This window comes from Vicugna pacos, chromosome 8 (genome assembly GCF_048564905.1).
Source record: "Vicugna pacos chromosome 8, VicPac4, whole genome shotgun sequence".
Taxonomy (NCBI): domain Eukaryota; kingdom Metazoa; phylum Chordata; class Mammalia; order Artiodactyla; family Camelidae; genus Vicugna; species Vicugna pacos.
The window spans coordinates 68,152,603-68,176,113 of NC_132994.1; the positions used below are offsets into that span (position 1 = coordinate 68,152,603).

Genomic DNA, 23,511 nt, shown 5'->3' on the forward strand with positions numbered 1-23,511 from the left:
GTTGATTCGATTTGTCTTTAGATCATCACCAGCTGTGAGGATTCGTTGAAAACCTCCAACCATTTCCAGCTTTCTTGGAGCTGGACTGACTGAGAGCCCTGGGTTTGTGCCCAAGGCCACAATTTCCCGCAGGCGGCTCCCAGGTAAGGACGGTAGAGACACAGATACTAAGGCAGGTGGGTTCCAAGGAGTCCTGAGCCACCAGTGGTGGGTAACTTTGGATGCAGGACTCACCCATGATCTTCCTTAGGCTGCAGGGAGGTTAGGAGGGCGGCATCTCTCCCTCCTTCAGTGGGGCCAGACTCCATGAGGCCTGGCTCTCCATGGTCCCTCTCACTTAATCCCACCGCCATTTCGCTAAGAAAATCCTTCTGTATCTAGTCCTGTCTTGACGCCTGCTTCTTGGAAGACCCACACTGGCACATGGACTGCATCTTCCTCCTTCCCTCTCCTCTCCAGGGCGAGCCTTTGTAAAGGCAAGGACAGCGATTGTGGGAACACAGCCTTCCCTCCTGCTTCTCCCGAGCGTCCTCCGCGTTCCCATCATCCCGGCCCCGCTGGATTACTCAGGTTTCTCTAATAAACCCTGCAGCTGCCATCTGGAAAGTCCAAATTCTCCTGGACTCTCCGTCTCCACTCGAGTGCCACCTCCATCATTCTCTTCTCAGGAAGGTTGGGAGATCAGCAGTCTCTCCTGCCCACTCGAGGCTTCAGATTCCGCCTGCTTCTGTCCTGAGTGGTACCCGGTTCAACGTCTTCTCCACTTTCAGCTCTTTGGGGAAGGAATTGGATCTTAAGCATCGCATCCACGATGGCAGGCGGAGCGCCTAGCTCCCGGTAGGCGCCTACTGGAAGCTCGCTGAGTTCTCGGAGATCTTTGGTTGGGACGTCCTGGAGAGAAAGCGCAGGAGGCGGCGGTGGCGGCAGCAGGCGGGAGCGCGGGCTGTCCCGGGAGCGGAGCGGGCGGGGGTCGGGGGCCTGGCTCGGTGGGCGCCGCGGGGGATTGGCGCGGGCCGGAGCGGGTGGGGGCGCTTCTGAAGGGGGATGGGGGATGGGGGAGGGAGGGTGGGCTGGGCGGCGGGGGCGGGGAGAAGGCGGGCCGAGCGGCCCGGGAGGAAGGTGTGGCCGCTCTCGCCGCCACAGGCGCCGCTCCCGGGGCGAAACGCAGCCGCGACCGCCGGAGGCTCAGCGCTCGCGGGGGACGACGTGCCCCGGCAACTTCTCCAACTCGGCCCGCGCCGCCCCGCGTGCCCCGGGGACCCCGCGCTGGGGGCGCTGCGGGAACGGCCGTGTCGCCGGCCGGGGCCCCGCGCGGGTGCCGGGCGCTCCACCCAGGTAAGATTGGGCGGCGGGGGCGAGGCCAGACGCCGGCCGTGGCTCGGGGCGGGCGGCCCGCCTTCTCCACTTCGTTCCCCGCGCCCTCCTACACCTTTCCCGGGCGGTGAGCCGAGGTCCCGGCCTCGATGGCCGAGGGGGCACAGCCCGGCGCACGGTAGCAGCGCCCTGGTCCCCCCGCGCTGCCTGGCCCGCGGAGCAAACCCAGAACACTGGCCCTCGCGGTGCCCCGGTGCCCGGCCAGCTCCCCCCACCCAGCCCGGGCCCCACGTCAGTGCGTCCGCGCCCCGAGCCCGGCCTCGCGGGTGCGGCAGCCAAGCGCCCGGGAAGGTGCCGGGAGGGTGGCCCCCGCGCCCGCGCCTCCGCTCGCCCAGCCGAGGGGACCCCCAGCCCCAGGCCGCCGAGCGGGAGGGGACAGCCGTGCCGCTGCCCTTCCCCCCCAGCCCCGCTGCCTCCCCGCCAGGCTGTGCTTCGAGGGGCCCAGGTGCCAAGTTTCGGGGAAAGCCGACACGTCGTGTCGCAAACGGATCATATTTACCAAAAACAGTTTAGGAAGAAAAGAGGCCATTCTTCCAACAACTGACGGCGGCAGCCGCCGTAAAGGTACGGGAGTACGGTGGCACCGGGGACTTTATCTTTTAAGAAACGGCGAAACTTAGTCTGGTGAGCTTCCATGCCTCTTTTTACTTTTTGAAATAGCAAAATAGGATCAGTTTACTTATTTGGGGGAAGGGAGGGGAGGCTGCTTGGTCATGAAGATAATTTCATTCGCGTTTCCTCCGCGGTGGCCCCGAGTGAGGCTGCCTGGTGACAGTTGTAAGCAAGGCAGCTGTGGGTCGTGATAAGACCTTTATTCACTACGTGGCCAAGGGTTTGGGGTTCTCCTCTCATACTTGTTCACCCATTCTACGCCCTCCAGTGCTGCTGACATCATTATTTGAAGGGCCAGCACCTGGTTATCTCCAAGGCCCTTTCTGATAGGTTTCAGCCAGAGGATCTCTAATAAAGTTTTTAAGATAAGGCTTCTAAGTTTCTTACAGGTGCAGACCATATGCTATAAATACTTCCTAGGCTCTGAATAAAAAGTGTCAATTTCTGGTCTTAACATTTGAGCATAACCAATAGAACTTGTGGACATACAGGCTTAAAAACACGTTCTGAAATTCTTTAAGGTTGTCTGTTCTCAAAATGTAGTATCAAGATTGGTGCCCTTCTAAAAGCAAACTTTTTTTCCATCGGACTGTACCTGCTCGTTCTTTAGGGTATCAGAGTCCCTAATTACCTTGTGATTTGTGAAGGTAAAAAATAGGGAAAGGTGTAATTGAAGAAGAGTTTCTTATTTACAGTGGCGGAACAAGCCCCTAATGATCTCAGAAGCAGGTTTCAACACTTTAATTTGCCATATAAAATGCTTGTAATCTGGACCCTGCCTGCCTTTCCAGCCTCATGTCCTGACTCTTCCCCAGGTCTCCCTCCCTCCCCCTTACACACATACACACACACACACACTCACTCACTCACTCACTCACTCACTCACACTCTGTCTGCCAGGCTCATCAAACTCCTTCCAAGTTGTCATTTCCAGACCACTCTCTGGAATGAGTGAACATTCTGTTTATACTTTTCCTGCTCCCTCGTCCATCTGCTGATTACCCACCCGTCCTTCACGTGTCAGTCAGATCCCTTCTCCAGCAGGCTCTCCTTCCTCATTATCGCTAGGCAGTTAAGCTCTCTCTTCCCTAGCAGTCAGTGTCTCTACTAGAATATGATATATATATTTTTACACCACTGGCTGTGCCACCTTGTCAAATCGTGTAAGTTGTTCACTGCACAAGGTCATCCTCTCCAATGGGCAAGTGGCGGCTGAAATCCAATTTGCACCCCACTTGCCAAGCCCCTGGTGCACTACTCTGTGGGGGAAGGGGCCACCTTTTCTAGTTTACCCAAAAGCACAGTGTGGGCTAGTGGTGACCCTGCTTCATCCTCTCCCCGTTACTGTCCTCAGCACCCGTCACAGAGACTGATGGAGCAGTCCAGTTCAGATTCCTTGAATGGGAGAAAAGAAAGCGTCGTCTCTGGAGACGTCTAGAACGAAGCAGGAGTTTGGGGGCAGATGTCTCCTGTAAGTCAGGATACAGGAATGTGCTTCAGTTTGCTCTGTCTTATGTCTGGCTGTTGTAGTGAGTCTTAGAAGTCTTCTTGATTACAGGGGAGAGTCTGGGAGTGTGAGTTCACAGGTGGGCAGCAGAGATGTGTGCAGACACGTGCTGGGCCTCCTCGGCTGATTACCTTTCAAGGCACTAAGGTTTATCCATCTAATCATGATTTGCTGAGAAAGATACAAGACCCTTGAAAGTAAGGCCATAAAGAGCTTTGCTCACATGAACATGTGTTAATAAGCTGTATGAAATGCCATTTTATAAATAAGAACTAAGTCATCCTGAAGTGACACATCACAGAATTATAATAAGAAAGAAAAAAGGGTTTTGAATCTGATTTATTTAGGTTGTCCAATGAGATTAGCATTTAAGATTACAATTTACATGTGAAAAAAATGCAGTTTTTATGTGAGGGGCAATTTGCAAGCTCAGTTGGCTACAAGATTCCTAAACATTCTCCAAATATGTTTGGAGTTGAAAACTTCTAACAACTTGTGGGGTGATCTGGAGAGATTTTTCAAGCTAAAGTCAATATGTGGTTCATCTCACCAAAATCATTAAAAATGAGGTATAGAATCATATAATATTAAATGTCAAAAGACCATGACCATTGTATGGAATCCTGAAATCTCTAGGATTTGTAGCATAGAATAGCTTTAAAGATAACATAGGCCAATCTTCCCCTGTTATGGATAAGGAAAGGTAGTCCCAGAGACTTGTCCAAGGTCACAAAGCTTAGCCAGGTGGGCCCTACGTAAGATTTCCTGGCTCTTAGTTTGATGCTTTCCTTGTTCAAGGACATTTACTTATTCAAGCTTCTATGTCTTCCATTGTTGGCTTCAGTTAGGAAATCTTGAAAGTATAGACTAGTTATTGATATCTCAGAAAGGGAAGGTTCACAGCATCGAACACAGTGGCCCCTGCGAGACAGGCAGGTGAGAAGTGTTTGCTGAATGAAGGACTGAATGAACGAGCCTGCTGATAACTAACTTATTTAAATTATTCCATATAGCACAAACCAAAGTCCTTTGGAGTCCATTCTAGTGGAATTTGGCCTCTGCATTCGTATTCCTTCAATGCTGTAAAAATGTCCAATAAACTTAGTAAATGAGATGGGTAGGAATTATTTTCTGCAAAAGAAGCCAGGCATCAATTAAAACAACCACCACCACCACCACCACCACCACCACCACCATCACCACCATCACCACCACCAAAAACCTCGGGCTTTGGAATCAGTAGGTCTGCCCACAAACTAGTCTTGATTCTGCAAGCCTTGGATCTCAGCAGCCTTCGTGTCTTCCTGTAACCTCCTAAGTCTCAGAGTTGCTAGAAGGGTCAAATCAGCCCGCATGTGTGAAAGCACTTTGCAAACTTTAGAACTCTGAATAGTAACAAGATAAGAGTTAGAATCTGGCGGGAAGTGCTCCCCTCCGCCCCCGGCAGCAGCGCTGTGCTGGGCTCTCTTTTCATCACCCCGTTTACTGCTCTGAGTAGAGCAGTGAGGAAACCAAAGCCTAAACAACTATCCCCCCATGTCCCGCAGGTGTTTGGGGGAGCCCCTGTAATGTACGAAGTATCTCCAGTCTCTGAACAGCAGTAAGAGAACTTGAAGTGGAGAAGAAAATGACATAAAAAGGAATCAATCACTTCAGCTTTAGGCAGAGGTGGGATCTGCATTTTAGACCAGTCCCTCTTTGGAGCGTGGTGAGTGGATTTAAGGAAACAAGACTGGCAGAAAGATGATCAGTTGTAATGGTGCAGATGGTCCAAGGCAGCAGGAATAGGGTGGTGGGAACACGCAGGGGAAGGAGTCCTGACATCCCAAGGAGGTGGAATGGACTTGGCAAGTGAGAGTGCGGAGGACAGGGAGCAGTATATCCGGGGAAGGATGTTGACTGATCTCAGCAGCACAGAAGGAGAAGGCTGGGGACCTGTGGGGGACCCTCACCCAAGTTCACACAGTTCTGAGGTCCCCCAGCTGACCCCAGCTGAGATTTGACCCCAGTCTGTCTGATTCAACATTTCCTCCTTTCTCCCAACATGTCTCCACTGTTAGCATGTTTATAACTGTAAATGAATCAAGAATTTTAATAAGAGCAATGTTGAATTTGAAAGCTTCTATGAGTTAGTTTAGAACTTTAAGAAAGAACAAAAAGTGCCCGATCCGAAGCCCTCCCACAGACTAAGGCCAGTAGACTTAGGCTGGTCCCCAAGCAGGTTCCCTGCCAGGAGCCTACAACGTATTTCCTATCTCGGATTCGGTCTGCCCTGGGCGCCAGCCTGCTCCTCTCCAGGCATTCCCGCCAGCTGGAAATTAGTCTGCTTTGCTTCCATTGAGGAGGTTTGCAGATTGAGTAACAGAATCTGGACTGCAGCTTTCATTGTGTTTTTGTGGTGTTGGATTACAAGGTTTCTTTTAAATTCACAGTTGGAGTTCTGACTGTGTCTCTTGGGCACGGTTCTTCAAGAGTTCCCGTTACTAAGTGATTCTTTTGCACTGGGAAGAGGATGTAACACTAGAATTTTGAAGATTCTCTAGTCATCAGTTGTTTGGGGAATGGCATAGTAAATAAGTTTGGAAGTCTTCTCAAATTGGTGAAAGGGGAAGATTCCCAATGCCTTTAAAATAAAGTGATGAATTTTAGTGCAATATTTTGTTCTCATTTTTAAATTCAGGATAGTTTTTTTGTCTTATAAAAAGTGTTCTGTGCCTCAGGATTTTCAGCTCTAAAAGGGGGGGTGACAGCAGTGCTTTCCTCGTAGAAGATTATTTGGAGACTTCGGACGTTAATGAGTTCATTAAGATAATGGGCTTAGAACCCCGCCTGCTGGGATGAGAGAGTTCAGGAAGGGTTAGTTCTTCCCTCCCGGTAGATGGAATCGGGCTTGGTAAGGATGCTCAGAGGATGGAGCTGTGAGTGGACTGGCAGAGCAGAAGCCATGCTCCGCCCCTTTTCCATTGCTTTGCACTGTCCTCTCTGTCCTTCCCTTTGGTCCCTCTTCGCTGTTTGGCCAGTTTCTCATCGTCATCCATTGAGACCCAGCAAAACCTTTCCTCTGGGTGTGAAGCATCCTTTTCTGTGCTTCCAGGTGCTGTTTCCATACGTGGTCTGTGTCAGCCATGGCCCTCATCACACGCTATATACTGTTGTGGGTGATTCCCCATCACACAGGGGGTGCTCTGCTTGTTTTCTCTTTGCACCTCTTCCAGGGCCCCATGGTGCCTTAGTGGCTATTCGTTTTATTTTTTAAAAAATTTTAAATAAAAAAAATTATTTTTTGGTGGGGGGAGGAGGTAATTAGATTTTTATTTATTAATTTATTTTTAATAGAGGTGCTGGGGATTGAACCCAGGACCTCGTACATGCTAAGCACGTGTTCTACCACTGAGCTATACCCTCCCCACCTTAGTGGTTATTCTTAAGTGGTGGTTGACAGAATGAGTGAGGTGTTAACTGAAATTGTTTTAAAATTTCTATGTGTTTGAAGTTGTTTTGCGGCCATGAAGTTGAGTGATCCTTTGCCAAATACTTGACTCTTTAGATGGACGTTGTCAATAATTAAGTGCTAAAAAATAAAGTTTTCTCCACCTTTCCTAAGTAAGCAGTAGTAGCAATGTCATTATACTGTGTATTAATAGATCTAGATTCTGGTCTGGAATATATCTTCATTCATTTGGCAAATCAGCTGAACATGTGAGGGCCTTTGATTCTTCAGAGAGAACGTAAAATTGTTCCCTCATGATTCCCAGTGTCCTCTGGCAGATGAGACATCAAATTCTTCTCATCAGCTTTGCTCTTCAGGCCTCATACTGGGCTGGTGGTTGACAGACTAGCAGTCGTATTGACCCTTACCACTCTGGATAACCGTGAGGCTGGTTTAAAATGTATTTTATTGCACTTTGGAAAGAGCATTTAAACATATGTCCAGAAACGAAGGAAGAACACATCTGGAATACATTGGAGTGAATTAAGTTATCATGTGTGTTGGTGGCATTTGAAACGTCTGGGATTAGTACCTGCTGTATGAGGACACGAAGCCTTGTGGAATGTTAGCCGAATCAGAACCAAAATATTTACCCATTGAACTGGTCCGTTTTGAACTTTCCCTCTGGAGAACCCTCATCATTCTCTGAAACCGTGTCATCTGTGGTAATTTTCCCTTCATTTCTGTTTGTTGAACTTCTTGTTGGTAAATACACTGCATATCATCTGGCAAATAAGTTTATTTTGCATAAGATGTGAAACAAAATGAGAGGTACCATGGACTGGGTCCATTCATTATACATATATTGAACCTCTACTAACAGGTCACTTAAAAAATCTCTATCAGAATTTTGTTATTATAACTATAAAGCACTGGTCTCCTCAGCCCTCTAGGCTCACCTCAAATGTCATCCTCTTCTTGATCTTTTCATAACCCCTCATTTTTTCTTGAAATGTAACGCTCTGTCCTCATCACTCTTGGGGTTCATCTTCTGAATGGCTGCGTTGCCCACCCAGTGGTTGTATATGTGTCTGCATCCTTCCCCCACTCAGTTGGATTCCTTATTAACTATAAAAAAGCGATCACTCCACAAGGTTTGCTATTTGTGATGTTTTGGGACACACAAGGCTTTTTCCAGTGCCTTCACTTTTCTCCATTCTGATAGACCACAATTAACTATTTGAAAGATGCTTGTATGTGTTTGATTGAGTTGTTCTTGGTATTTGTCCAATCGGAGGTAATAGTCCAGGTGGTTGGCATGCCGTATTGCAAAAAGATTGGAGTTCTGGATTTTGGATAGACATAAGAGCCTTGCATTTCGGGTAGTTTTGCCAAAAATAACTGTGTGATCTTGAGCAAAACATGACATTCTCTCTGGGTTTCCATTTCTTAATTTGCAACTTCGGTGGCCAGGGGATTCACATTAGACTAAATGACTTCTAGAGATCCTCTCAGCCATAAAACTTAATGATTCAATGCAGCAATAGAGTATAAGAAAATGAAAGAAAAAAATTTTAAAGTTTAAAAGTCGTGTATTTATAATATGCTGTTGGGCTCACTGGCACTGGAGCCTTTCTAGGTGACAGGTAAGCATCACCCAACACTAGTAACAAGGGGGCAAGGCTGGTGAACCTGCTGGGTCTTGGTAAATCCAGAATGTGTAATTAGACGTTGCCAGAAGGTAATTATCTGTGATCTTGGGGGCTGTGGATAATATGGATTTCAAAGTCTCTGAAACTGGGTGGAGGGGAATTCAGCGTTGAACTAGAAGAATGGCTGGGGAAGAAATTGAATCAAGATCAGTACCTTAACAGAGGTGGTAGAGGTAGAGATATTGAGAGCAGGACAGGTATAGAATATAGGTGAACACAGTGGCCAAGTAGGGTATAGGTAAACAAAGTAACCATGTAGAACAAAGTGGCCATGGGGAATAGATATAAACAGAGTAGCCACATAGGATATATGTGAACGAAGTAACCATGTAGAAAATATATAAACAAAGTAACTGTGTTGACTGTACATATAGCAAAATAGCCAGGAGATAGGTACAAACAGAGTAGCTGTGTAGAATATACATACACAGAGGAACCATTAGAGTAGATGCGGAACAAAGTAGCCCCGCAGAACACATGGAGAAGAAAGTAGTCACATCTGGGCCGAGGTACAGCTATGGTGAGGATGCTGGTAGAATGATGGCACTGCTGGGTCTCAACATGGCAGGTTGTGAAGATGATCAGAAGAGAATTTAGAGATACTGGTTGAGTCTTACTACCTTCTCCTACAGGTCAGGACAATGAAGCCAGTGGCGGGAGGTCTCAAACTTAAATTTGTATAAATATCACTTGGGAGCCTGTTAAAATGCAGGCTGGAAGTCACTCTGAGATGATGGTTCTGGAGGCCTCGGGCACATTTTATCACACACTCCAGGCTCTTTGATTATACATTGAGAAACTCTGCCCTTCAGGTGAGACTTGTCCTCTGAGGACACTCAGCCTGGAGAGGGAGCGTGTGGAGCTGAACCCAGGTCGTCTTTCTCCCGCAGGGTCCCCTCCTGAGATGGCTCACGTAGGATGGTGAGGACCTCACCGTGTCAGTTTACGTGCCAGGGATTGGCAAGAGATTTGGAGATCGTCCACAGAGAAATGCAGTAGAGTCCCTTATTTCAGACTGATCCATGATTTGTGGTTTGACAGGCGCTCTTTTTAAAAAGAAACATCCAGTCTCTAGAGGAAAAAATAAGTTACATTTATTAATTATTAGCATATTAATAGTGCAAATTAGTAGGGAAATTTTCAGTCAACATAGAAACATCTATTTTGTAATAGCTATTAACGAAGAAGCAGTTTTATTTCTTCAGTGAAGGCCATTTCCTAAGATGCTAGCAGGAAGCACTTTGCTTAGTTCTGTTGCAGCTTACCAGATAATTGGAATTTTTAAATGCCCTGTCTTTAGAAATGTAGGGACGTCACTAAATCCAACTGTAACAAGTTCCACCTTGGCCATTAGTCTACGTGTGTGAGGAAATTGAGTTCCAGGGGGATGGTTGACGTTGCTGGAGCCTTGGTGTGTGTTGAGAAGAGAATGGCATTGCTGTGTGTCATTTTCTGAAAAGCTGTCTATCACAGAAGCTAAATTTTGATGGCTTGATAAATCTCATTAGTTACAAAACTCACTAAAATTTGAATGGTGTATACAGAATTGGCAGCCAGCACTTGGAATTTTCAGCAAATCAATCAATGGGCCATTCTGAAAATGGTTGAGCACATCCATAGTTTATTGTCAACATTAAGTAAAATGTAGTTTTCCTATGGTCTAACGGGGGACTGTTAAACATATGTAGATTGCATTGCAAATTCTTGAGTAATTTAAAAGTGTAAAAGTACATTTATATTTGTGTGCAGTAGAAGAGATGACACACCTTAAAAATACATAAATAATTTTGGAGAATATGAAGTAATGTGAAAAAACAAAAATCATCCTTCATCTTATAAAAAAATACTAAAAAATAAAATAGGTTTTGAAAATCTTATTAATAACTAGAAAAAAAGTTTTAAAAATATGTAAACAGTAGTGACACAGACATGAGGGCTTATCGCCCCACAGGCATATTCACAATGTTGTGGTCCCAAATCACAAGCCACACTATATCCCTTTATTTGTTGTCATGTATCAGTAGCATTCTAGAACAGAATAACCTCTAAAAATCATCCAGTTCAACCCATTTTCCAGAAGAGAAGCTTGAGGTTTGGGGAAAGTTAAATGACCTGCTTTAATTCCCCACTGTAAGAAGTTAATGGCGAGCAGAGCAAGGCCTCCGTCCCAGAATTCTTTACTCTAGGCTTTTGTCTCTAGGCTTAAAAATTACAATCTTTTTTTGTGGGGGTTGGGGGAAGGTGGAGGTAATTAGATTTATTTATTTTAATGCAAGTACTGAGGATTGAACCTAGGACTTTGTGCATGCCAAGCACTAAGCTGTACCCTCCCCCTGTGCTTAAAAATTTGAAGGACCTGTTATGAGGACTGCACCAAAAGGCCAGGAAATGTTTTAGATTTTCTGTTGGAAAGGAAACTAAACCTATGAGTTTCTGGAATTAGCAAAGGCAATAACAACTTCTTAGCTGTGAACTTTAGATCCTGCCCAAAGGAACGTAGAACTTTACAAAAGTGAGCCCGCTCCAACTGCAGCTTATTATGTTGGTTACAGCAAATTGTGTCATCTGCGCAAAGATAAATAGGCCTTTTCCTAATTACATGTGAGTGGGAGATTTGACGACACTTTTTACGTTATTTGAGCTGAACGGAATCTTAGAAGCAATCTAGTTCAGCCCTTTATTTCATGTAAGAGGAAGCATAGCTTTGTCCTGCCTTTGTGTTGTAAATAACTATGATTTTTTGTTAATACTTGTTTTAGAAAGAAACAACTGACATCTTGAAAGTCTATCAAATTTTGTTGTAAACAAAATAATTGCAAAGCACATGTCCACAAGATTCAGAATACATTTTGGTTTTGATTATAATCCAAACTAATGGAAGAGGTTAGTAATGTGTCTAAAAATGGTAGTTTGCGGAGGGAGGGTAGAGCTCAGGGGTAGAGCGCATGTTTAGCATGCATGAGGTCCTGGGTTCAGTCCCCGCTACCTCCATTAAAAATAAATAATACGTAAACAAACCTAATCACTGCCCTTCCCCCCAGGATTTGGTCCTTTGACTTTCTGTTGTAAGACAGTGTGCCACATGCGCCCTCAATTGTAAGGGCAGGTCTCTGCAGCCTTGCAGTGACGGTGGAGTGCCCAAGAGAAGAAAGCTTACTGTCTGGTCAAACAGAAACCACCCTTAATTGTGGTCTGAAGTCTGGTTTTCAAGTCTTGTGTCCTTGTTGAATTATTGTGTAGGCTTTTGCAGGCACACTCAAGGGAGCTTGGGTGCGGCGGGGGTAGGGAGATGTTGCTAAGAGACTGAGAAGGCTTTGCCTACCAAAGCATCATTACTGCAAGGTAGCCCGTTATCCCAAGGAAGTGGACACGGGCGGCGGCGATGCTTATGTTCTTTGTCAGCCAATCACGCTAGTCACTTTATTCAGTTCAGGAAATTAGCCAGAAAGCTGCTTCTCCTTCATGTACATTCCTCCACTCCTTCTCCCCTCCCCCCATCCCACAGGCCTGTCCACTTTAGTGTACTTTTACTTTTCAAGATGAAGGTTCATCTAGTGAGCACTTTAATAGGGACTAGTTTAAAAGATTTTACTTCATAAAGGAGAAATGAGTAGTAGATTCGAATAGGTTGATTCTCCCAGTAATACCTCATAGATGTTGAAGCTTCATGAAATTTCTCGTTTGGCATTCTTGAAAAATTTTTAAATAGCGTGAAATTGAGATGTGGCTTACAACCAACAGCGAGTCTGTACAGAGCCTCTTCCGTGGTGTCTTTACACAAGGGCAAGTTCACCTGGGGAGCTGAGGGACACGTCTCAAACCACAGAGTATGAGGTGCGGTTAGATCAATCCTCAAAGCCTTCGAGGTGAGCAGTAGTCATGTTGCTACTTATGCTAAGGTGGCGGAACCAGGTTTTCCTGGAAAGAGCCGTCTCAGCATCTACTAATCTTTCCATGTTTTGTCACTTAGTCTCTTTGGTCCTCTTTTTGGTGAGTATTGGTCACTAATAGTCCAGGGTACCACAATCCTGGTTTTCTGGAAATAAGTTTCTTAGCATTGCTCAGCCCTCATGAGGTTTACTTTCTGAAATGTTGGTAAATTCTGCCCCCTTGAATTATTCTCTGGAAACATGGAAACTTTAATTTGATCCCTTTGGATGTGAGTGTTATGGTGAGAAAAGACAGAAATGTATTGACAACACTGTAGCAGGGTTTGAATACCTTCTCATGATAGCTTGACTTTCTCAGTGGGTGAATCTCCAGTTAGGTTTCTGGGAAGTTGCTGCATGTGCACTGAAGTAGAGATGGGGGACTAGAAGAGGAAGAGGAAGAAGATGATAGACAAACACTGGAATTGCTCCAGGAGAGAGGTGCTCAGACATCAGGGCGTCAGTCACCTGGAGGGTTTGTTAAAACACACATGGCCGGGCCCCACCCTCACAGTTTCTGATTCAGCAGACCTGGGATCGGCCTGAGAATTTTCATTTCTAAAAGTTTCCCAGGGTGCTGCTGCTCTTGATCCTGGACCACATTTGGAGAACTGCTGCCCTGGAGGTGCAGTGACTGGGGTGTAGATCCATGGATACCAGTCTGCTTCTCAGGAGCTCTGTTGTTCTGTCTGTGAAATGGTACAGTAATAGTGGTTTTCAGACATTTAAAGTCAGAAGACTCTTTTGATCCTAAGTACAAAAGAGAGAAACTGGAATTATATTAATGACAGCAGGGGTGCATGATAAGATGCTTCATATACCTTGTGTATCTTTTTGTCTTTCTTCCCTGGAGTGAAGATGGGGATGTTTTTGGGGCCCCTCTGAAGAATCTACTACAGTGATGAATCCAGTGGAAGAGATGATTTCTAACGCCCCTGGCATTTGTCCTTTTCTCTTTAATTCTACCTGGTCTTAAAACTGTAGCCTGATGGGGGAGTATATGGCTCAGTGGTAGGGCACATGCCTAGCATGCATGAAGTCCTGGGTTCAATTCCCAGTACCTCCATTAAAAAATAATAAATAAATAAACCTAATTACCGCCCCCCCCAAAACAAACCAAACCAAACCAAAACATTAAAAAAGTAAAACAAAACTGTAGCCTATTACTGAGAGTTGAACAAATCTGATCAAGAGACTTGACTTTAAGGTTGTGCTTTTTAATACAGGAAACTGTGTTTAGACATGTGTATCAGTGGGACGTGAGTGTGAGACTCTCATGGTAACATATTTCAGGTGAGGAAGGGGAAATTCTAGTAAGAAAGGGAACAGGGGACGACTTGGGTAACACCGATGTGTCTTCCTGCCCTTGGATTCAGCAGGTGTGTGTAAGTGAATTGAATGAAGTCTGTTCTTGTAAGCTTGATGGACAAGTCTAAAATTGGATTTCCTAATCTTTACTGGAATCTGCTGGGAAATAGATAAGAGGCAGAACAGCAGTACTGACATTTCAATAAAAGGAATGAGAGATCTCATGCTTCACAAATGCCTGCAGAAGAAGCCTGCCTATTATTGCTCTCGGTTCCTTTGGTCAACCACTTTGTGAAAACCCTAAAACCAGCCTTAAGGGAAATTGTGCATTAGTTTAAACTTGCCTTTGGTACTCAATGAGTCTCTGTTCTGGGTTTCTTGAAACCCTCATTTTCACTCTTCTTTCTTGGCTCATCCTCCTTATAAGAAAAGATTTAGGTAGAAACACATTAAGTGTCCCTAAGTATGGAACAGTCCCTGTGGTTTATTAAGTGACAGATCCAGCTGCAGACACTGTAGAAGGGCTCAGCCTTTTGAGTAAAATAGTATTTTTCAAACTGTGAGTCACAGGTAGTGACATCAGTTTGCTGGTTGGTTTTGTTTTTAATTCTGATAGACTTAAAAAAATTCCTATAACTTTCTGACGTCTTTTTGAGTAAGACCCCTATTATGACACACACGAGGTAGAATGTCATGGCATAATATGGAATCGAAAGTATCTAAATATATTTCATGTGGTAAGGATATTGTTTCTTGAAACTTGTTAGTTTAATGTATATCTGTTTTTATATATATATATACACACACACACACAAACATGGATGTGTATATAGAGATATATGTATATAGGGAGAAAGGTAGAAAGATATAGATAATGAGATACATATAGATATATATATACACACACACACATACATACGGTATTAGTCAAGGTTCTTCAGAAAAACAGATTTAATAGGATGTATATAGATACAGAAAGTGCTTTGTAACAAGGATCTGGCTCATGTGATGATGGAGGCTGATAAATCCAACATCTGATCATGGGCAGGCAGCCTGGAGACCTCTGAGAGCAGATGGTTCAGATGAAGCCAGAAGACAGTCTTCTGGAGAATTCCCTCTTGGTCCCTCTTTTTGGGGCTATTCAGATCTTCAACTGATTGGACGTGGCCCATTCACACCCTGGAGAGTGATTTGTTATACTCACAGTTCGTGATTTAAATGTTAATCTCACCCCCAAACACTCTCCAAGTTGACAAATAAGGGTAACTATTACGTGTAGGTATACTAAGTCACAAGGCAAAATGTGTTCACCTGTCAAAGTTACACACACAGTCTTTCTATATAGGGATAAATAGCTTGATGTATATACAGATCTCTCTCTCTCTCTCTGTACACACACACACACCCCCACCCACCCACCCACCCACCCATTCTGGGGCGCTCTCTCTGTGTCTGTCTGTCTCTAGAAAGGTTGGTAGATACGGATGGACAGCCAGCTAGCTCACTGGATATCCCTAGAATATCTCTGAAGCATAAACATTTAGGTAAAGCACAGATTTTCAATCTGGGGAGAAGGGTCTTCTTAATCATGTAGGAGTTTTTCTAAATATGGATGTCTGTACTGCAGTCCTTCCGCAGTCTTTCCTGTTTCTTTAAGGTTGAATTTTTAAGTGGGGTGCGGGGGAGATAGGCAGTAGCGAAATGTTTTTTGAACAAGTTTGATGGGCAGAAGCAAAGATAAGACTGATGCTCTGAGAGTGGAGTTTTAGGTGTCAGCCAGCAGCCGGGAGGTGATGAGCTCTTAGGGGCTCTGGGCTGAGGTCCCCGAGGTCTCAGTGAGCTTGGACAGCCAGACATAGTACCTGATGCTCCTGGAAGTTGACAGACGCTCTGATGTTTGCTTTTTTCTTGACCACATAGAAATAAGTGCCACTCTGCCTACCCTCCACGCTGAGCCCAGATGTTAATGTTCATGCTAAGTCACTGAGAATACAGTTGAGCTTTGAAAAACGAGTTGGAACAGCACAGGCCCACTTGTATGCAGACTTTTTTCAATGACTACTGTAGTACTTCTCTATCCGTGATTGGTTGAATCCATGGATGGAGATCCACAGATGAAGGGTTGATTGTAAAGTTATAAGGGGCTTTTGACTGGGTGGGGTTCAAGGTCAGCTGTGTATGTGACGGTAATGCCTACAGTTTCTGTAAGCCTGTGCCCTGTGCTCCTGGGACTCCCACGCCCATCTCTCACATTTTGCAGCTGTGCTATTATAACAATCTTTTGAAGTGTTATAGACATACCCTTCGAATCCCGGGTGACCTGCTTGTTCTGGATGAAGTTTTCCTAGAGATGGGGCCTGGGGGATCTGGGACATGTTGCTATATACATAAAGCAGCAGGTTTCTTGTGTTCTTAAGCCTGGGAAGTCGGTTAAAAAAATTAATTAAGTTTGGGAGCAGTTAGTTCCAGGCTGTGTTTAGGTTGGCTGAGTGCTTCATGGCATCCTTAGATATTTCAGGTGGCCACTCAGCTTGTAAGACATTGTTGTCATTAAGGGGTGGGAGGGTCATTCTGGCATCAACATTGGCCAGAAACCTTTTGGACAGGTAGTCATTCAGTCGGTGCCTCATGTGTGGAACGAGAGGCTCTCTCTCCCTTGGATCTGACTGTAGAGCTGCTGCATTTTCAGTGTCTCAGATGATAATTCAGATGAACGGAATTGAGATGGTGAGGCCTTTCAGATTTGTCTTAGCACACTCAGATAATTGGGTGTGAAATATTTATTTTGAAAAATGTGGACGGTTGCTTCCATCACTCCCAGTGCTGAACTGAAAAGACCTGTCTTCAGCGCGCACTGCCCTTGACCGCCTTTCTCCTAAGACGTCCTGAGTCTAACAATGGTTTGCCTTGTGACTAGTATGTCATTTAAACATGTGCTAAGCATAATTTTAGTTCCTTTGGGGTCACCCTCAGTTTTTATACCTTATCTGGCTCTCTGAAATCCATTTAATCACAGCTATTTTGATATTTGGCCAAGTCACTAAAACCAGTGAACCCTGCCTGGGGAGACAGTAAATTTTTGATGGGCATACCAGTAAAAATGGAATTCTTCTACAAACAGACACTTTCTGAGGATTATTCTTGTAAATGCATGGAGAAATTGGCAGCCTTGTGATACTCTTGGAGGGGTTCTGGTGGGTACCAAATGGTGCATAGCTACTGTGCACTTGGAAAATGTTAACAAGAGGCTCAGCTTTTCTGAATGTGTGTTTTGGCTGTTTGAGATAGCTTCTAGGCCGGAAGAGCCTTCTTTTAAAAACCAAATGTAGATTCTGGACTTTCTCCAAGAGGAATATTGTAAATATATCAAAGCTGATACTGTGCTGAATTTCTTTATAGAAAGAGAAAAACGGAGTGGTTAATAAATAACATAGTGTGTTTGAATAGAGCTTGCAAATTCAAAGAGATCATCTTTTTTTCTGGCCAGTTCATTACAAACATTTTATGTTTAAGTCCTGTTTCTCCCTTTCCCCACTTCCCATCCCCCGGATCACCCTGTTCCGTTTTATACTGTACAGATCTTCACCGTAGGGCCACACTTCTCATCCTGTTCTTTACTTTGAGAGTTCACGGAGGGAGAGAAAGTCCACAGAGCATGAAGAGGAAGATAATCCTGACATATTTTGATTTTTTTTCCCTTTGGAGCTTTAGATTGAACACTGACTTAAAGAAAAAAAACATTTTTTTCTACTTCGTGTTGGGTGGTATGGGATGTTAAAAACAAAAGCAGATGCACCAGCAAAACCCCTCTAAGTCGTGATTCTGCAATACCCATAGTGCTATTTCCCAGAATTAACTACGGGACAGTTTCTAATGGTGTCACATAAATAGTACACATATGTCCCACCTTAAAATCTTGTACTGCAACACTGGAGTCCCTGATCTGTTTGAATCTTAAAACACCAGGAGAAACCTTCAAGTGAGTCCCAACTCACTTAAGAGGGTGGAGATGAGAGAAGTTAAGCTGCATGCCCTGTTTCTCCCACCTGATCATGCAAGGGTGTCTGAGTTTCCCCTGATTTCTTCTCTTACTTATCACACCTTGTTGGTGCCCCTGCTTGGGACTGGTGGCCCCAAATCTGTGCATAAGATGCCCCTCCCGTCCCCTGAGTGCTGCTGGGGTTTGGGGTCGGCAGCTAGTTAAGATGGTTTATGCTACTGAAGTGGATGTGCTGGGTAATCCACAAAACAGGTGATAAAATACCTCTCTGCAAATTCCCCACATTCAGAGTTTGGCAGAGGGTTTTCTCTCTTCTGCTGTAAAACGTTTGCTTGCAAGAGCTCTGTGTTTTGGAAATGGTGGTGAGAGGCTGGGGAGTTCAGAGAAGAGAAGGGGGACCACTGCGCTAGGGACTGTCACGTGGCTTGGACAGTTCCTGCTCCCACTACCACGCGGAAGGGATACTGGGAATCTGCACTGGAGGTGGGGTTGCCTGAATTCATACCCTTTCTCCTGGTTCTTTCTTGAGACGGGGGCAGGGCAGGGAGCACACTGTGCGTTTTACAAGCCATATGGAATCCTGAAGCTGACAGCTTTAATTTCATTTAAGCTCTGACAGCTGTTTAAATTCTCTGCAGCACCGCATCCTGACATTAGCATGTATGATTGATTGTTGACAGTTCCCATCAGAAGGGCCTGGAGTCCTGGTCGCTGGAGCAGCGCTCATAGAGTCTTTCCAAAGCACTAAGTGTGATTGAAACTTGGATTCTGATCGTTTTTGCTCGGCTGGAAAACATTCCAGATAGTGTTAGGCAGGCTTTTTTTTTTTTTTTTTTTTTAACAACTTAGGTGTAGCAGATTATTTTTCCATTTGCTTTTAAACAAAAAATGTGGGGATTTTTTTCACGTCCCAGAATTCAGAAAATCCACTGTAAATAATGTCATATTATTCATATGCCGTTTTTATTGATGTTTTTTCCCTGGAAAATATAGTTCTTCATCTCTTATCTCATTTCCTAGGTGTGTGTTTCATCTCATTAGTATTTGTACTCTCTGAGGTCACTGAGCTTATCTCTTACTTTGTCATCTTTCCTCGATTATTCAGGGCAAAGTTTAACTCATAGGCATCAACTGAATGTTTAGGAAGTCATCATTTTCATTGTTTCTTTTTCAGATGACCAGCCTAAAGATGAATTGTGATGCCAAATAGTTTTTGAGCTTTCTCTCTTCAGTTTTCCTTTAGTAAGTTTTGTTTAGTTCACCCTCGTAATTTTTTTTCCCTAATGCAAGGTAATGGAACTCAGCTCCCTTGCTGACTTTTATTACTGGTCATTTATGAATATCTGATTCATGAAACTCTATCATGAGACAGATGTGACTGTACAATAATTCTCTGGTATTTGTATAAATGTAGAATGCTTTTGAAGATGATGGATGGTTTTCCTGTTCTCTGTCTTTAGTTTTTGCTCATTTGGGAGCATACACATACACCCTATTATACTTTCTGTCAGTTTATATTATATGATTCCTTTATTTATCTGATTTCTTTTACCTACTCTTTTTCCTCTTTAAAGCTAAGAGAGAGAAAGATACTTCCTTGGCAGGGCTGGAGTGCAGAGGGAATTCCGGTAAGCATCTGTTGACTTTTTCTGTTTCTTCTCCACAAATTCTTCTCTTATCAGAAAAGAATATTCCTCAAGGCTACCAGCCATGCTCCTGTTGAGTTGGGAGTAGAAGGGAGTTGTCCATGGAAGGGCGGGAAGGTAATTGGAACAGAGTTTAGAAGGAAGTGAAATATGGTGCTGCTAAGAGCACTGGGGGAGGAACAGGTTTGGAGCAAGCCAAGGAGAGTTTGGTGTTGGCCCTCCTGATTTTTGAGATATCAGTAGATACTCTGTCCCATGAACAGTTAGAAATGTCCCACGAAGAGTTAGAAATCTGGAGCCCAAGAGGGAAGTCTTGGCTGGATATGTAGATTTGGATTCAGCGCCTAGAAACGATGACTAACGCCCTGTGCGAGAATCACATTGTCAGAGAAGAGCATGTGGAGAGGAGAAAGGACAGGGAGGCAACCTTGCTTTGTGTTTAATTTTTGGAGGCAAAATAAGATGGGGAGACAGAGGAGTTAGCTCAGGAGGGGATGCCAGAAAAGCGGACTAACTTCCTGGAGCCGGGTGGGAGGCGAGGAAGAGGCTTTAAACTTCACATGTAGCAGATCATCAGACTGGCAGAAATGCTTAGTGACAGTATCTCCTGCTGGCAGGAGTGCTGGGGAAAGGCAGCCTTCCAGCATCGCTGGTGGGAATAGCCACTGTGAGTTCTGGCAGAGGCTATTAACATTTAAAACGCATATAGCCTTTGACCCAGCAAAGCCTCCCCTGGGACTCGATCGCGTAGAAATAAAAGCAGCTGTATGTAATTTGTTTGTACAAGAATATTTATTACAGCATTGTTTGTAGTGGCGAAGAACTGGAAACTAAGTGGATGCTTTCAACAGGGGAATAGTTGGATAAAATGTGGCACCGCCATGTCTTGAATTTCAGTACCACTTGATTTGGAAGGATTCCCGTGGGAAAAGAAGAGGCAAAGAACCATGCGTAATATGATCCTGATTGTGCAGAATGTAAAATGATTAAAAAAAAGCAACTTGCATGTATGTCAGTGCTGCTTGGGAAGAGAGAGGTTGGTATTGTGGGAGGAGGTGGGTGGGAGGTAAATAAAAAACAAGATTGTTTACAAAATGTCTAAGATAAAAACACTAGGAAAGATCACTTGTGTGTGTCTGTGTAGACAGATGGGGGAAGAATGGAACCAGAATGTCACAGGTGAGTATCTCAGGGTGTAAAGATGGTTTTTTCACTTTCTTTCTTATAACTTCTCCATATTGGTTACAAATCATTGAGAAGAGGCCATGGCATTTAGAGTTTCAAAATCACTAGAAACCTTTCTGAGAGCAATCAGGAATGGAAGCCCCGTTTCTTGCTGTCAGGAGTAGTAACAAAGTAGAGATAGTGAGGGCATGCTTTTCTTTAAAAAGAGATTTTGAAGGAAAATCTTTGGTGGCAAGAAAGAGAAGTGGCAACTCGAGAGGGAGACAAGGCTGAAGATGACTTACCCAGTGCAGGGGAAGGAAATCCGGTGAGTCTGGAAGCACAGGAAGCAAGCAGATGGGTTGGAAGTGGAGGGGCTGAGTTGAAGATGCCCACGGGGAGGGGACACTTGATTCGCCCAGGTCAGGAGCACAGGTTGGGTGGCCTGGGCCGTGAGGACCTGACTCCTGAGTCTGGCTGGCAGGAAGGCCAGGCGAAGAGGCAGAGCTTTGGAGGAAGGCAGCTGAGGAAAAGTGTTTATAAAATAGTATGAGGCAGGGTTATTGGCTGAGCATTAGGGGCTTGGAGGGTGGCTTTGGCTACTCCGACAGCCTCTGTCGGAGGTGACAGAAAATTAACAACACAGCAGTGGAAAGAGTGGGAAGCTGTGGAGAGGCTGCAGTGAAGTTAGTGACCTAGACTTCCGAGGTTCCCCCCACCCTGCTCCCCCAAATGCAGTGACGCTTCAAGGCAGTCTGCAGGGGCGCCGGCCAGTCCAGGAGCAGGGGTGGGAAGCTGGGACTTTGGCATTTAAGCCCAGTGGGGACGAATACGGCTTATCCAAGAAGATGAAGGGGGCAAGGGCTTCAGGCTGGTGATGAGGTCATCGTGGAAATGACTGGGAACAAACAGTGCTCAGCAGACCCACAGAGACAAGGGAGGTCAGGAAGGGCTGAGGGAGCAGGACCCGAATGAGCAGGATGGGGGTGCAGATGGAAGGGAGTCCAGGGAGGGGTAGCCCCTGAATCTGAGATCTCGGGGATGGGGCAATGGCATCAATGTTCGGTACCTCACTTCGTACCATGTTACTTCATGTCATCTATTCTGAAACATCACTGACTTCCTTTTGTCCCTGCACAGGTGAAGTCCAGGCTCAGCCTGACTTTGTAAGCCCTTCTGAAGATTTCTCTTGAAGTCCTTGCTTTGACCCAATTGGTTCAATTACTGCCCTCTAAAAAAACAAAAAACTCTCCCCATACCCACTCTTGGCTGATGTGCACAAGTCCTGTGTGTCCTCATCAGTAGCCACTAGCCACGCGTGGCCTTTAACCACTTGATGTGTGGCCAGTGCAACTAAGCTGTGCTCTTAGGTGCAAAATCCACACCAGGTTTTGAAGACTTAGAGAAAAAAAAAAAAAAAGAAAAAGTAAAAGAAATGTAAACTACCTCATTAATAATTGTTTATGTTATTCCCTATTGATGTGGTAATGATTTGGATGGGTTGGATTAAAATACATTATTTACATAAATTTCACCGTGTCATTTTGCTTTTTGCAAAATAGTTACTAGCAAATTTCATTCCCTGCGTAGCTCACGTTTGATTTCTGTTGGGGAGCCCTGCTCTAGACACTGGTGGGTGCAGTTTCTCTGTGGGATGCCTTCCTGGTTTCCACCCACTTCTGCACATCTCTATGTTTCAGGGGCAGCACCAGACTCTCTCCTCCAAGCTGTGACACTTACAGTCTTGCCTCTTATCACTTATTCCCAGCTTATGTTGGGAGAGTCATAGGTTTCCTGTTTTGTAACTTTATTTGAAATCTGCTTACAAGCATCTCTTATCTCCCTTCTTAGAAGATAGGGCTGGCATTGCCTTCACTCGAAGGTAATCTTTTTGAAAGCAGGACCGATAAAATATTCCTACTTTTTTCTTGGCTTCTGGCAAGGTCTCTATTATTGGGCTCTGTCCCTGAGAGAAGCTCAAATGTTTGTTAAATGAGTAAATAGAATGATCATTTCTGCTCTGTGACCTTGGCGAGCTGTTTGATTCTTTGTACCTTTGCGTCCTTGTTTGCAGTTGGGATACTGATTCTAATCTCAGAGTTGCTTTGAGAAAAGTCCACCTGCTGCGCTCAGTAAATGCTCAGTGGTGTAGGATCTCTGTTGGAACTGAGGTTTGTCTGGAATGTCCAGATTGTGAGTGAAAACTGCCGTGAATTTACGTGGACTTTCTCCTCCAGACTCCTGGGAAACTTATCGCTGGTGCCATGCATTTTTGGCCCTGGCTGTGTTCTGATGGTATTTTGGTTTGACTGCTTTGTAATAATTCCAAATAGTGGCAGTGTTGAGTTCCCTCTGTCTCTGCCGGAAAAGTCCTTGAAGAAATCTAAGTTAATAGCATCCAAATTAGCAGGCGACTAAATAAATACCTGGCGATTGAATAATGAATGGGTAGCTCTAAGGGGGAAGGTGTGTCCGGATGATATTTTTTAAAGAAAAACTAAGTCCTTATGTATGATTTGTTGAATGAAAAATAAAACGAGAAAGGAAATGACTTAAATGAAAAATTAAGTAAACAAAATTAAATGGAAAAAATGATGACATGAAAGCCCTTCGTGGGGAGAAGGTTGAAAATGGTGGTGGTGGATTGCCATGGAAAAGGGGATGGGACCCCAGAGTACTTTTTCCTTCACAAGTATGGTTTTCCCTGGTGTACTAGAAAGAACACTGGACTGATAACTGGTTGACCTGACTTCTTGCCGTGAGCCTCCTGGCCTGTTGTGGAATCTCAGGGAAGTTACTTAACCTCTCTGAGCTGCTGCTTCCTCGTTT

At 44.8% G+C, this 23,511-nt stretch overlaps 1 protein-coding gene across 4 annotated transcripts in view; it reads left to right on the plus strand.

Annotated features, from left to right (window-relative positions):
- Nucleotides 1–714: 714 nt before the first annotated feature.
- Nucleotides 715–23,511, plus strand: part of TIAM2 (TIAM Rac1 associated GEF 2) — a 205,950-nt gene continuing 183,153 nt past the window's right edge. For 2 of the 4 annotated variants that reach the window (XM_072966079.1, XM_072966083.1), the window contains exons 1-2: nt 913–986; nt 1,144–1,335. The gene's annotated coding sequence lies outside the window, so the exon portion shown is untranslated. Of the gene's footprint in view, nt 838–912; nt 987–1,130; nt 1,336–23,511 lie in introns of those variants that run through there. The other 2 variants (XM_072966082.1, XM_072966080.1) reach the window with 2 other exon arrangements.